Source organism: Chiloscyllium punctatum, chromosome 11 (assembly GCF_047496795.1).
Source record: "Chiloscyllium punctatum isolate Juve2018m chromosome 11, sChiPun1.3, whole genome shotgun sequence".
In the NCBI taxonomy this organism is placed as follows: Eukaryota; Metazoa; Chordata; class Chondrichthyes; order Orectolobiformes; family Hemiscylliidae; genus Chiloscyllium; species Chiloscyllium punctatum.
In genome coordinates this window covers 114,212,408-114,228,447 of record NC_092749.1, presented here as the reverse complement: position 1 = coordinate 114,228,447, position 16,040 = coordinate 114,212,408, and the positions used below count along the sequence as shown (strand labels likewise).

Genomic DNA, 16,040 nt, shown 5'->3' with positions numbered 1-16,040 from the left:
AGTTCTAGTCTTGCCCACAAAGGGAAAACATGTTCCTGGTATCTACCCCATCCAGTCTCCTGTTTCAATAAGATCACCACTCATTCTTGTGAATCAAGCCTGCTCACTCTTTTTTCAAAAGTTAGTTCCCCCATTCCCATCCCAGTAATGAGTTGCATGAAATTTCTCTGAACTAAATCTAAGGCCATTATGTCTACTCTCAAATGACGAGATAAAAACTACAGACAGTACTCCAGATGTCAGCTCACAAAGGCTCTGTACAGCTGCAATAAACTGACCCAACATTATAATTAATTTCCCATGCAAGAAACAACATTCCATCTGCCTTCCTAATTACTTGCTGTACAGCATAACCTTTCCTGCTTCAATTACCAGGTCAGTACCTAGGTCACTCTGGACCACCAAGTTTGACAATCTTTGCCCACATAAATAGCAGGCTGAGGAAGGATCACCCGACCTGAAACGATTACTCTTATTTCTCTCCACAGATACTACCAGACCTGCTGAGCTTCTCCAGCAATTTCTGTTTTGGTTTCTGATTTAAAGCATCCGCGGGTTTTGTTTTTTTTTGCTGTTTTTCTTTTTTCCCTGCCACATTTTTCATATTATACTCTTATCTGCCTTTTCTTTTGCCCACATACTTAACCTGTCAATATAAATTTATCCATCCTTTATCTCTTCTTGATAACATACTTCTTGACCCACATTGGAGACATTGACAAATTTAGTTACCTTACATTTTATCCATTTATCCAAGTCAATGATATTGATTGCAAAAAGAATTGAGCAACAGGATCTTCATGGTACTCTCCACGTCCATTTTTCCAAGCTTAAAACTGATTTATCTCTACTTTATGCTTCCTGTTAGCTTACAAAGCATTTATCCATATTAATATATTAACTCTTGTCTTGTGAAGTAACCTTATCAAATGCTTTTGGAAATTCAAGTGTGGAGCATCTACAGGTCCCTTTCATCTACCTTTTATCATCCTTATCTCCCTACCTATTAATGATTCATTCCTAATAGACCTCGAATAAATTCATGAAACACACTCAAATATACTTATTAGCAAAATAAATTGAAATTCCAAACAAATAAATTTATTGAAAAATACAACCAATAACAAAAACCAGTATAATAAAGAGAAAAAACCCACAAATTACAATACCACTACTGTTTACAAACTACTAACCTACCCTATAATACGAAACAAACCCTAACACTGCAAAACAACACCAATAAATAAATAAATGACTAATAGATTAAAAAAAAGCAAAAGAAAACACACACAAAAAAACACAGAATACAGAACAGCTATGACCGGCACAAAGCTCCCAAACAAAAGAATGTGACCATTGTATATATACCCTCATTAACTCAGGAGACCCCTCTTCAGGGCCCCAGGGCTTGACAAACCTAACCATCCTGGTTAACCAAATGTCCTAGTTAAGACAGTTGACAAAGCTATATTCAAATAACTGAGTAGAGCTGCCATATCGAATAAAAATGGTCTGTTGTGTGGTGCACCATGTTTGTAAAAAGAATCCAAGAGAATGTGCTCCAAAATTAATTTCTGCCATCCCAGCAAGCCCGGCAGGTTCTCAGACACCCAATTCACCAGAATATTCTTCCGTGCACAGTGTGCAAGAATATTAAAGAGTTTCTTCCCATGCCCGTCTAAAGATGGTAAATTCAGTAGACCTAAGAGGAGAGATATCAGGTCGACTTTGACTTCAGTCCTCAATACCCTCCCTATCTCTCCCGCCACAGCGCTCCAATAAACATGGAGCCTGTGGCATGTCCAGAAGCAATGGGTAAGAGTACCTACACTTTCTCACATTCTCCCATATGTTCTCCCATGTTTCAGAATAGATCTCCACTCCTAGCTCTTACTCCCAGACCTCTCAAAACCGGTTAGTGTCCTGCCAGGCCTAGGTGATAGAGGGCACGAACCGAAAGGATGCTTGTGGAACATAGCAACAACCTCTCTGTCTCGGGCTTAGTGAGAAGCGTGGTCTTCTTCTGGATGAAATTCCTAACCTGAAAAGAAATGGAAAAGGTCTCTGCTGGCAGCCCATATTTGCAGCGGAGTTGCTCGAAAGACATCATAACCTCCCCCTCAAACAAGTCTCCCAAACTCGCTGCCCATAGTTTGAACCCTGAGTGTATCATCCCTGGTCGGAACCCTGGCATACCAACTATGGGGGTGAGTGGTGAAGTCTTGGATAAGCAACCCACACTCTGATGCATCACCCTCCATGCCCTGACTGTACTAATAACAATGGGGTTCTGGCAGTGGTCCATCACTGTCCTCATCTTATCCATGAACAATTGGTTAATAAGAGGGCACTTTGCCTGGGAGACCTCAATATCCAGCAATATTGAGTTTGGATCGTTACCCACCCATCACAGATAAAGGACAGCAGGGAACTCAACTGATACTTCCTGATGTCTGGGAAATCAACTCCTCCCCCTCCTTGAGACAACTGCAATTTAATACGTTTGATGAGGGGCCATCCATGATGCCATTCAAAAGGAACAAAACTAACCCAAGAGTCTCTGCAGCGTTGACCCGGGAAACATTTTCGGGAGAATATGCATGGGATAAAGCAAACGAGGAAGAACATTCATCTTAATCAGAGATATTCGGCCTAACCACGAAATTGGAAGAGCCTCCCATCTCTGGAGATCTCGCCTAATATTGTCGAGCAACTGAGCAAAGTTAGTCTGAAATAACAGGTCAAACTTGGGGGTAATAAAAATGCCTAGGTATCGGAACCCCACCCGTGACCACTTAAAAGGGAACCTCGGGCCACCTTCAATCTTTGGCGCATCCTTGAGGTTACCCACGGGCATAGCCTCTGATTTTTCCAAAGTTGATCTTGTATCCTAAAATAGCCCCAAATGAATTGATACATTGTATCAGATGAGGTATGGAGGTCATCGGGTTTGACAAAAACAGATGGACATCATCCACATACAGTGTAATCTTGTGTGCCCTCAATCCCACTTCCGGAGCAGTTATGTGGACGTTCTGACGAATAGCCTCTGCCAGCGGCTCTATCACCAACGTAAACAACAACAGTGAGAGGTGGCGGCCTTGCCGACTGCCCCGACCAATCATAAAATTCTCAGACTTCACCCCGTTGGTGATGACCACGGCCAGAGGGTGGTGATATAAAACCTCCACCCACCTCGCAAAGACTCCACCCAACCCAAACTGTTCTTAGACATAAAGATACAGCCATTCCACTCAGTCAAATGCTTTCTCTGCATCCAAGGAAATCACCAACCCTTGAATCGATCGTTGCTGACAAACTTGGACCACATTCACCAACCTTCTAATATTATTAGAGGACCTGGGGCCCCTTATAAAGCCTGTCTGGTCCTCTTTAATATGGGGCAACACCTTTTCCAGTGTCAGTGCCAAGATCCTCAGGAAGCTTCTCCTTCTTAAGAATGAAGGAAATATTAGCTTCTCTCAAGGATGGTGGTAGGCATTCATGCATATAGGAGTGATTGTATATCTCCAACATCTGCCCTGACAGAATCCCTATAAACTCCATATAAAACTCACCCAGGAGACCATCAGGGCCAGGTGCTCTCCCACTCTGAAATGGTCTAGCTGCCTTCTATATTTCCTGAACTGTTAAGGGGGCATTAAGGAGAGAGGCCTGTTCCAAGGTTACCTCTGGGAGGTCCAGATTCCTAACAAAGGAACCTCCTGTCCTCACAACCTTCAGACTGATAGAATTCAGAGAAAAAGCTCCAATAAACATCATTAATCTTTTTAGCATCATATGTAAGGACTGCAGCGCTGTCTCTGATTGCAGTAATGGATTGGGGAGCACACATTTTCCTAGTCAGGTCGCTAAACACTTCCCTGGCCTATCCCCATATTCAAACAGCCTTTGTCTAACAAAAGCAAGTTCTTTCTTTGCAGTTTGTGTCAGTATTGAATTCAAGGCAGCCCTGAGGGCTGTGATCTGCTGTAGCTTAGTCACCGAAGGCCAGTCAAAATGTGCTGTCTTGGGGGCTTTCAACTGTGACTCAAGTAGACGCTGCTGTTCCTCCTTCTGTCCTTTCCAGCTAGCTGAATATGAAGTAGCTAATCCCAATTCCGGAGCGGTTATGTGAACGTTCTGACGAATGGCGTCTGCCAGCAGCTCTATCACCAACGGAGAGGGGGTGGCCTTGCCGACTGCCCCGACCAATTGTAAAATTCCCAGAATTCACCCCGTTGGTGACGACCGCAAAGGCCTTCGTAGTCTCCCATAGCATAGAGACTGACTACTAGCCATGCCTGAGTTGATAGTCAAGAATTCCTGAAACACCTTTAAAAGGTATTCCACACATTTGGAATCCTTAAGGAGAAAAGGGTTCAGACACCAGTGCTGCAAACCTAGCCCCTCACTCTTGGCTTTAACCTTCAGTATACCGCTGTGTGATCAGTGATAGTCCAGAGGATACAGGTCACCCTGTCTCGGGGGTGCCATTTTTATTTCAAATCGTATCTTTTCCCTGGTGACAGCAATTGTTTTAATTTCCTCCCTGTCATTCATGTCCCTATTTACAGGTGTAAAGTACCTGTTCCATACACCACCATTTCCTTGTGAACCATTATCTATTTATCAAACTTATTTGTTAAAGAGTTGACACTAACATTTGTTCCACTTGTCCTATTTAAATACTTAAAATCATAGTGTTATATAAGACAGAAACAGAACCTTCACTCCAACTCATCCATGCCAACCTGATATCCCAGAGTGATCCAATCCCACTTGCCAGCATTTCGACCATATCCCTTTAAAGCCTTGCTTTCATGGATCCCTCCAGACGCCTTTTAAATCTTGTAATTATACCTACCTTCACCACCTCTGCGTGAAAACATTGCCCCTCAGCTTCCTTTTAAATCTTTCCTCTCTCACCTTAAACTTCTATCCTCTAGTTTTGGACTCTTCTACTCCAGGGGAATCAACCATGTTTATTTATCCTATCCATATCCCTCATGATTTTATAAACCTCTATAAGGTCACCCCTCAGCCTCCAACCCTCCAGGGAAAACAGCCCCAGCCTGTTCAGCCTCCCCCAATAGCTTAAATCCTCCAACCCTGGCAACATCCTTGTGAATCTTTTCTGAACCCTTTCAAGTTAACATCTGTGCAATAGCAGAGAGACCAGAATTGAAATCACCTTTCACATGACAAGCCAGCTCACTCACATATTCTACTAAACCCCTCTTCATACTTTAACCATTCTTTGCTGGTTCTTAAAACTTGGCCAATCTTCTGCCCTACCACTGAACACAGTAAAGTCTTCCTTTCAATTCAACACTAGCCAAGATGTAGGGCAGGAAAAAATTGTGGCTTTAACAGTTACTCCTGTTTTGGATGTGTTGTCAGCATTGCAGTGATTTCCTTGAATTCTACTAACATTAATTTCTGTTTTCTAAGCTGTTGCACTGTTTTGGAACTTTAAAGAAAAAAAATCAAAACAACAACACTTTAAAAAGGAAGACAGGCAAAGGCAGTAACCACATGGGAAGTGAATCAAACAGAAATAAACCTGCACTGTTGTCTGACCCAGCAGTGAATCTGCACAGCTAACTGTTCTGCTGTTTGATTTTAAGTGAGTATGGACATTGGATTTCATCTAAGAAAAATGATGAACAGAGAAATTCACAGATATCCTTGGAGAAACCTGTGTGGGAGAGCTCACAGAACGGGAAGATTTGAACTAGTTTGGGGAGGGTGGAGGCACTGGTTGGGAACTAGGGAGACAGTGAGGAAATATCAGTCTGAGATTGGTACAGCCGGGAAAAAGATCAAGTCAAATAGTCAGTGCGGGCAGAAATAAAGCAGAGAGTGAGATCAGACAGATAAATTAAACTGCATTTACTTCAATGCTAGAGGCCTGACGGCTAAGGCAGATGAACTCAGGGCACAGTTGGGAACATGGAACTGGAATATCATAACAATTAGAGAGATGTGGCTTAGTGATGGACAGGACTGGCAGCTTAATGCTGTAGGGTATAAATGCTATACGAAGGATCGAAAGCTGGGAGGGGAGGGCACAAGAGGAGGGGGAGTGGCGCTTTTGATAAGGATAACATTGTGGCTGTACTTAGGCAGGATATTCCTGGGAATACATCCAGGGAAGGTATCTGGATGGAACTGAGAAATAACAAGTGAATGATCACCTTATTGGAATTGTACTTTCAACCTCCCCAGTAGTCAGGAGGAAATTGACAAAAAAATTTGTAAGGAGATCTCAGTTATCTGCAAGAATAATACAGTGGTTATGGTTGGCGGATTTTAATTTCCAAATATAGATTGGGGCTGCCATAGTGTTAGGGGCTTGGATAGAGAGGAATTTGTTAAGGGTGTACAAAAAATTTCCTGATTCACTGCCTGGCTATACCTACTAGAGTAGGTGCAAACCTTGACCTACTCTTGGGAAATAAGGCAGAGCAGGTGACTGAGCTATCAGTGGAGAACTTTGGACTAGTGACCATAATTCTGTTAGTTTTAAAATAGTGATGGAAAAGGATAGACCGGATAAAAAGTTGATGTTCCAAATTGGAGGAAGGCCAATTTTGACGGTATTCAAAAGTTGATGATGGGCAGACATCAGCTGAAAAGTGGGAAGCCTTCAAAAATTAGCTAATGAGAGTTCAGAGATAGTATGTTCCTGTTAGTGTGAAGGGCAAGGCTGGTAGGTGTAGAGAATGCTGGATAACTAGATTTTTGTCTCAAAAATCAAGAACGAACATGTCATGTATAGACAGCAGAGATCAAGTGAATCCCAAGAAGAGTATAAAGGCAGTCGGGGTATGCTAAAGAGGGAAATCAGGAGGGCAAAAAGGAGACAGGAGATAGATTTGGCAGATAAGGTTAAGGAGCATCCAAAGGGATTCTGCAAATACATTGAGGACAAAAGGGTAACGAGGGAGAGGATAGACCCCTCAAACGTCAGCAAGGCAGCCTATGCATGGAACTCCAGGAGATGGAGAAGTTACTAAATGATTATTTTGCATCAGTGTTGAATTGAATTGATTGTCCCGTGTACTGAGGCACAGTGAAAAGCTTTGTCTTGCGAGCAATACAGGCAGCTCACAGAGTTAAGTAGTATAGATAAGTAAATAATAGGTAAACAGCAGCAAAAACAAAAACAGAGGTACAGGCAAATGGTAAGATTTGCGAGTCCGTTCAGTATCCTAACAACAGTAGGGCAGAAACTGTTGCAAAACCACATGGTGCATGTGTTCAGGCTTCTGTACCTTCTCCCCGATGAAGAGGTTGTAGAAGAACATTGCCAGGGTGGGATGGATCTTTGAGAATGCTGGCAGCCTTTCCTTGACAGCGGGCCTGGTAGATGGATTCTATAGATGGGAGGTTGACCTTTGTGATTGTCTGGGCCGAGTTCACCACTCTCTGTTACCATCTCCAATCTTGAATGGTACAGTTGCCGTACCAGGTAGTGATACATCCAGACAGAATGCTCTCAATGGTACACCTATAAATGTTGGCAAGGGTATTCGCCACTACGCCAAATTTTCTCAACTGTCTGAGGAAGAGACGACGTTGTTGGGCCTTTTTAACCAGTGCATCCCCATGAAGAGGCCAAGAAAGCTTCTTGTATTTATTGTGAAGAAGGATATGGAAGATATAGAATATGGGGAAATAAATAGTGATGTCTTGAAAAATATTCATATTACAGTGGAAGTGGTGATGGACGGTTTAAAATGCATAGAGATGAATAACTTCACAGGACCTGCTCAGGTGTATCCTAGAACTCAGACGATAGGGAAGAGATGCTGGGCCCCTTGCTGAGATATTTGTATCATCGATAGTCACAGGTGAGGTACCAGAAGACTGGAAGTTGGCTAATGTCGTGCCAGTACTTAAGAAAGGTGGTCAGGAAAAACCAAGGAACTATAGACCAGTGAGCCTGACATCGGTATGGGGCAAATTGTTGGAAGGAATCCTGAGGGACAGATTTACATATATTTGGAAAAGCAAGGACTGATTAGGGATATAAAGTTAAAAATTGCACAACACCAGGTTATAGTCCAACAGGTTTATTTGGAAGCACATGCTTTCAGAGCACTGCTCCTTATCCACAACCACCCGATGAAGGAGCAGTGCTCTGAAAGCAAGTGCTTCCAAATAAACCTGTTGGACTATAACCTAGTGTTGTGTGATTTTTAACTTAGCACACCTCAGTCCAACACCGGTGTCTCCAAATCATGATTCGGAATAGTCAGCACGGCTTTGTGCATGGGAAAGCATGTCTCACAAATTGGAGTTTTTTTGAAATAGCATAGAACATAACAGTGCAGTATAGGCCCTTCGGCCCTCGATGTTGCACCGCCCTTGGAACCAATCTGCAGCCCATCTAACCTACACTATTCCATTCTTGTCTATGTGCCTATCCAATGACCATTTAAATGCCTGTAAAGTTGGCGAGTCTATAACTGTTGCAGGCAGTGCGTTCCATGCCTCGACAACTCTGAGTAAAGAAACTACCTCTGATATCTATCCTATATCTATCACACCCCAATTTAAAGCTATGTCCCCTCATACTAGCGATCACCATCTGAGGAAAAAGGCTCTCACTGTCCACCCGATTTAATCCTCTGATCATCTTGTATGTCTCAATGAAGTCACCTCTCAACCACCTCTCTAACAAAGAGGATTGATGAGGGCAGACCGGTTGACATGATCTGTATGGACATCAGTACAGTGTTTGACAAGGTTTCTCATCATAGACAAGTTAGCAAGATTAGATCTCATGGAATACAGGGAGAACTAGCCATTTGGGTACAGAACTGGTCCAAGGTAGAAGACAGACAGTGGTGATGGAGGGCTGTGGTCAGACTGGAGGCCTGTGGTCAGTAGTGTGCCACAAGGATCGGTGATGACTCCACTGCTTTTCATTTATATAATATGATTTGGATATGAGTATCAGAGGTATGGTTACTACATTTGCAGATGACACCAAAATTGGAGGCTGATGGACAGCGAAGGTCACCTCAGAGTACAATGGGACCTTGATCAGATGGGCCAATGGGCCGAGGAGTGGCAAATGGAGTTTAATTTAGATTAATGTGAGGTGCTGCATTTTGGAAACACAAATCAGGGCAGGACTGAAACGTTCAATGGTCAAGTCCTGGGGAGTGTCGCTGAACAAAGATCTTAGTGAATAATTCCTTGAAAGTAGAGTCACAGGTAGATAGGATAGTGAAAGCGGCATTTGGTATGCTGAGCACCTCACTCTACCACAAACCCATGGATAACCTCACAATGCTGCACTTCTCCAGCTTCCACCTGAAATATATTAAAACAGCCATCCCCTATGGACCAGCCCTACACACGCACAGGATCTGTTTCAATGAAGAGGAACACGATTGGCACCTGGAAGTACTCAAGGACACCCTCATAAAAACGTGGTATGCGGCTCAACTCATCAGCCACCGGTTCCAATGTGCAACAGCGAGAAACCATAATGACCTCAAGAGACAGACACTAGCTGCAACCGACAGGGTACCCTTCCTTGTTCAGTACTTCCCAAGAGCCGAAAAACTCTGCCATGTTCTTCGCAGACTGCAACACATTATCAATGAGGGTGAGCACCTTGCCAAGACCTTCCCCACACCTCCACTTCTCACCTTTAAACAACCACCAAATCTCAAACAGATCATTGTTCGCAGCAAACTGCCCAGCTTTCAGGACAACACCATACAACCCTGTCACGGAAGACCCCTCAAGACATGTCAGAGTGTCGACACAGATACCACCAATACAAGTGGGCACACCAACCATGTATGTGGCAGGTACTCATGCGACTCAGCCAACATTGTCTATCTCATACGCTGTAGGCAAGGATGCCCTGAGGCATGGTACATTGGTGAGACCAAGCAGAGGCTATGGCAACAGATGAATGGACATTGCACAACAATCAACAGACAGAAGTGTTCCCTCCCAGTTGAAGAGTATTTCAGCGGTCCAGGACACTCGACCTACGGGTGACCATCCTCCAAGGTGGACTTCTTGACAGGCACCAATGTAAAGTGGCTGAGCAGAGGCTAATAGCCAAGTTTGGTACCCAAGGGGATGGCTTCAAGTCACACGACAGGTGACCCCACTGCACGACACACACACACTCCTACAGACCCATACTCATTCAGACCCTCTCTTATGCATTCACACACACACCCGCTCACAGACTTATACTCCTTTACACTCGCATGCGCACGCACGCATTCACAGACACTCATAACCACCCCCCAACATACACACCCACAAGTTTGTGGGGTGAATTTGTACTTGCAGAATTACTTTTCATTTTGCTCAAAAACTGCATGAATCCATGTAAGATTCTGTAAATCATTTTTTCAAGATTAGAATCAGTCTGAATGTTGGGGCACAGACAGTTTCACACACGGCACCTCACACCTTCAATGCATTATCTGGGCCAGCATGGCACCTATTGCTAAAGTTAACTTGAGAATGTAATTTTAAAAAGTTCTGCAATTTACATATGACAGAACTGAAACCACCATGGTCATTCTAAAAGATGAGACTTAAACAATCCAGGTGTTTTTCAATACATAATTACAATTACATCACACTGTAAACTTTTGCGATAAATTCTGCATCTTACGATCTTATACTCCACAACCACCTGATGAAGGAGCAGTGCTCCAAAAGCTAGTGCTTCCTAATAAACCTGTTCGACTATCACCTGGTGTTATATGATAGATAACTTTGGTATGCTTGCTGTTATTGGTCAGTGCATTAAGTATACGAGTGGAGGGATCATATTGTGGCTGTACAGGACATAGGTTAGGACACTTTTGGAATACTGCATTCAATTCTGGTCTCCTTGCTATAGAAAGGATGTTGTGAAACCTGAAATTGTTCAGAAAAGATTTACAAGGATTTTTGCCATGGTTTCAGCTAAAGGGAGAGGCTGAATAGCCTGGGACTATTTACCTGAAAAGTCAGAGGCCGAGGGGGTGACTTTATTGAGGTTGATAAAATGACTGAGCAGCACTCTGAAAGCTAGTGCTTCCAAATAAACCTGTTGGACTATAACCTGGTGTTGTGTGATTTTTAACTTTGTACACCCCAATCCAACACCAGCATCTCCAAATCATATACAATCATGGAGGGCATGGATAAGGTAAACAGATAAAGTCTTTTCCCCGGGGTAGGGGAAGTCGGAAGTTTAAAGTGAGAGGGGAAAGATTTAAAGAGTTCCCAAGGGGCAACTTTTTCACACCGAGGGTGTTGTGTGCATGGAATGAGCTGCCAGAGGAAGTGGTAGAGGTTGGTACAAGTACAACATTTAAAAGACATCTGGATTGGTACATGAATAAGAAAGGTTTAGAGGGTTGAGGGGTAAGGGCCAAGTGTTGGCAAATTGGCCTAGATTAATTTCAGATATCTAGTTAGCATGGATAAGTTGGACCGAAGGGCCTGTTTCCTTGCTGTACATCTCTGAGACTGTATGACTATTCTTAGCTTCATTATTCAGCTTTGGATGAACAACTTTCTCAAACAAAGAGTCTTTATTTCTCACAAGGATTAATCATTTTTGACAGTTATTAAATAGCTCCTTAGAATCTGCCATTGCAACTCTACTGTCCTAGCTTTTTAACCTAGTTTCCCAGTTCAATTAAGTTAGCTCTGCCTTCATATCCTGTAGAGATATTTATTCAGGCTTGTAAGACCAGTCAGAGATGCAGGCTTCTTCCTTTCAAATGGCATGTGAAATTCTATAACGTCATGATTGCTGTCACCTGGCAGCTTTTATAGCACGATCCTGTCTCACTGCTTGTAATAAGGTGAAGGACAGCCTGCTCCCTGGGTGGATTTCGAATATACTGCTTTCAGAAACTGTCTTGAACACACAAACTCATTTTCCAGTTTTGCTTGGACAATTTCATTCAGTGAATCGACTTATAGATCAAAGTTATCCACGATTCCTGTAGGATGTTTCTTACCTCTCTATTTATCTGTACCCATATAGTCCACCCTACTGCATAACTACTGTTCGAGTGCCTCTAAACTATTCCCACAAGGAACCTCTTACCATTTCTATTTCTGATGTTTACCTCACATTTCACTCTTTCGAACCAGTCATTTCTCACGTTTTGGGTACTGTGCACAGTACTGGTCACATTAAACCAAAAAGTAAACACAAGAGAAGAGTTTCAGATAAGGTTTACCAGATGAACACACAGAACGGGCAGTTGTCTTATGACAATCGGTTGGAGGGGCTAGGCCCATATCCATTGGAGTTTAGAGAAGTCAGAGGTGATTGAACTGAAATGTACAAGATCTTTAGGAGCCTTGAGGGGGTGGACGTGGGGAAGATACTTCCTCTTGTGGAAGAAGCTAGAACTAGGGCTCACTGACATAAGGGGGTCATGCACATAATACAGAGATAAGGAGAATTTCTTTCCTCCCGGGGAGTTGAGTGTCTTTGGAACTCTCCCGTAAAAAGCAGTTGAAGCACAGTTTTTGAATACTTTTAAAGTGAGGTGGATGGAATCTTGAAAAGCAAAGAGTGAAAGCTTACAGGAGTAGGGGTGTTGTAGATGAATTGGATCAGCCATGATTTTTGAGTGGCAGAACAGGCTGGAGGAGCCAACTAGCCCATTCCTGCTCAAACTTCATAATTGATATGGGTTTATATACTAACTTCTATCAGTACTCATCATTCACCCATTTTGTGACAAATGTTGATTCATCATTTTTTGGGAGGAAATCTGCTGTCATTACCCAGTCTGACCTTGATGTGGCTCCCGACCCACACTAAATTATGACAAACACTTTTCAGCAAACTAATTCTGTGGAATCCTTCATATAAGCGAACAAGAAAAAAACAAATTCATTATAATGTTCTTATGTAGTGTTATTTGGAAGGTAGATTGACATCACTGCAACCTCTGGAAGACTGGGCAAGGCAGAGATTTGAAATGTGAGATCCAGCAGATGAATGAACCTGTTTTCCTGCTGAATTTTGGGGGTCACAGCTCAGGAAACATTCTTAGAATTACTCACAAAACTAGCTGACCACTGCCACCTACAGGAACAAGTGTTTTTTATTCAGTCATGCAACGTGGGTTGGGTCAGCATTACTGCTCATCCCAAGTGTCCTTTAAGTGTTTGTGATGAACTGTCTTTTTCAACACAATGCAGTGGCTTTCTCGGACATGTTGGAAACCAGTTCAAAACAGACCACAATATGGTGGGTATGGAGCCACATTTAGGCTAAGTTTGGCAAGTAGAACAGATTTACTTCTCTTTCTGCTCATTTTCCTTCAGAGTTTCTGCAATGTGTGGTTGGCCACCCTTGAGCATAAGCTGATATATTTTTCTCCCCCTAAAACTTGATCCCCATTGAGCCTTAAACTTGTCCTTAAACATTTAGACTAAATGTAACACTGAATTATAGAACAGATTTGCTACAAAGTAGGAAATAAACAAGACAGGCAGGGAGGCATCAGGCCACAAAAAGGGGAACCCAGGATATGCAGAATATCACATTCATGGCTGTTTCTTGGGGGGGGGGGGGGGTGAGAGAGGGAAACTGAGAGAGAGGTGGAGACAGACAGAGACATTCTGATGATTTTGAGTAGCCATTACTGGTTATGAAATACAAACTCTGTAAAAGGTAATATTGATGAAGCTTTAACTTACTTCTGTTCTTAGAGACCATGACTGCCCCACTATCAATTCTAAACAGTCAGATCTTGTCTTATTTGAATTTGAATCACAACTGTGAAATGAAAGCATGTTTAATTCAAGACTAAAATGAATCATTTATAATACAATCCTATTGTAACGTTTCAGCCTCAGGTACAGAATAAGACAGAGTGGAAGTAAGGCCATTCGGCCCATCGAGTCCACTCCGCCATTTAATCACGGCTGATGGGCATTTCAACTCCACTTACCCGCATTCTCCCCGTAGCCCTTAATTCCTTGTGACATCAAGAATTTATCAATCTCTGCCTTGAAGACATTTAGCGTCCCAGCCTCCACTGCACACCGTGGCAATGAATTCCACAGGCCCACCACTCTCTGGCTGAAGAAATGTCTCTGTATTTCTGTTCTGAATTTACCCCCTCTAATTTTAAGACTGTGCCCCCGGGTCCTAGTCTCCTCGCCTAACGGAAACAATTTCTTAGCGTCCACCCTCTCCAAGCCATGTATTATCTTGTAAGTTTCTATTAGATCTCCCCTTAATCTTCTAAACTCCAATGAATACAATCCCAGGATCCTCAGGCGTTCCTCATATGTTAGACCTACCATTCCAGGGATCATCCGTGTGAATCTCCGCTGGACACGTTCCAGTGCCAGTATGTCCTTCCTGAGGTGTTGGGACCAAAACTGGACACAGTACTCCAAATGGGGCCTAACCCGAGCTTTATAAAGTCTCAGTAGCATAACGGTGCTGTTATATTCCAACTCTCTTGAGATCATTGACAACATTGCATTCGCTTCCTTAATCACGGATTCAATCTGCATGTTTACCTTTAGAGAATCCTCGACTAGCACTCCTAGATCCCTCTGTACTTTGGCTTTATGAATTTTCTCACCGTTTAGAAAGTAGTCCATGCTTGTTTTCTTTTTTCCAAAGTGCAAGACCTCGCATTTGCTCACATTGAACTTCATCAGCCATTTCCTGGACAACTCTCCCAAACTGTCTAGATCCTTCTGCAGCCTCCCCACTTCCTCAGTACTACCTGCCTGTCCACCTATCTTCAGATCATCGGCAAACTTCGCTAGAATGCCCCCAGTCCCTTCATCCAGATCATTAATATATAACATGAACAGCTGCGGCCCCAACACTGAACCCTGCGGTACACCGCTGGTCACTAGCTGCCATTCCGAAAAAAAACCTCTTATCCCAACTCTCTGCCTGCTGTCAGACAGCCAATCTTCAATCCATCCCAGTAGCTTACCTTGAACACCATGGGCCCTGACCTTGCTCAGCAGCGTCCTGTGTGGCACCTTATCAAAGGCCTTTTGGAAGTCTAGATAGACCACATCCACTGGGTTTCCCTGGTCTAACCTACTTGTCACCTCTTCAAAGAATTCTAACAGGTTTGTCAGGCATGACTCCCCTTCCTAAATCCATGTTGACTTATTCTAATCCAACCCTGCTCTTCCAAGAATTTAGAAACCTCATCCTTAACGATGGATTCTAGAATTTTATCAACAACCGAGGGTAGGCTAATTGGCCTATAATTTTCCAACTTTTGTCTTGATGCTTTCTTGAACAATGGGGTTACAACAGCGGTCTTCCAATCATCCGGGACTTTGTCTGACTCCAGTGACTTTTGAATGATTCTGTGCTTAAGATAAAAAGCAGGAGTCTGCTCATAGTTTAAAAATTACTCTAAACCTAACATTGAAGAGATTCGACACAATCTGTCAGGAAGCCATTTTATGGTCAGAGTTTGTCCTCCTTGCTAAGAAGCCATTTTGTAAAACAATGGCATCTGATATGCGAGCTGTGCAAGGTTACCTTATGACGTCTCCGACTTAGTTTAGACTGGCACTTCTCTAATGACACGAACTTATCTTGCCAATAAGCACCTGACTTGGCTGGATTTGTTTTTTCCAGCTGCTGGATGGCTCAGGACCTGTAGGAGTGATCAGTTAAGTGTACACAGACCTGTCAATTAACTCATCTTCCTTATGAATTTCCACTGTTACCTGTCTAATTAAGAACATGCAGTGTTTTTGTAAACTTTTGGAAAGGAAACCTGTGCGACAGAAGGAGAGAGTAGCCTGCAAGGATTCTTAAAAGAAGAGCTGGTACCCTACTCTCCGAAGATTTTAGAACCTTAGCTAACCTGTCTTAAAGGTATCGGTGTTATGTTGTAACAGTGATGCTATTGGTAAATAAAGGGGATGACTAAAATTATACTAAATTGTCTGCAAGATGTTTTTTACTCCAGACGACCAAAGACTACGATCTCCAGGATGAACCAAGAGGGACTTACAGGTAGAGTGCATTC

At 43.0% G+C, this 16,040-nt stretch overlaps 1 protein-coding gene across 2 annotated transcripts in view; it reads right to left on the bottom strand.

Moving 5' to 3' along the window:
* Positions 1-16,040, bottom strand: part of LOC140483353 (N(4)-(Beta-N-acetylglucosaminyl)-L-asparaginase) — a 52,017-nt gene that overhangs the window by 28,912 nt on the left and 7,065 nt on the right. The window lies entirely within an intron of this gene.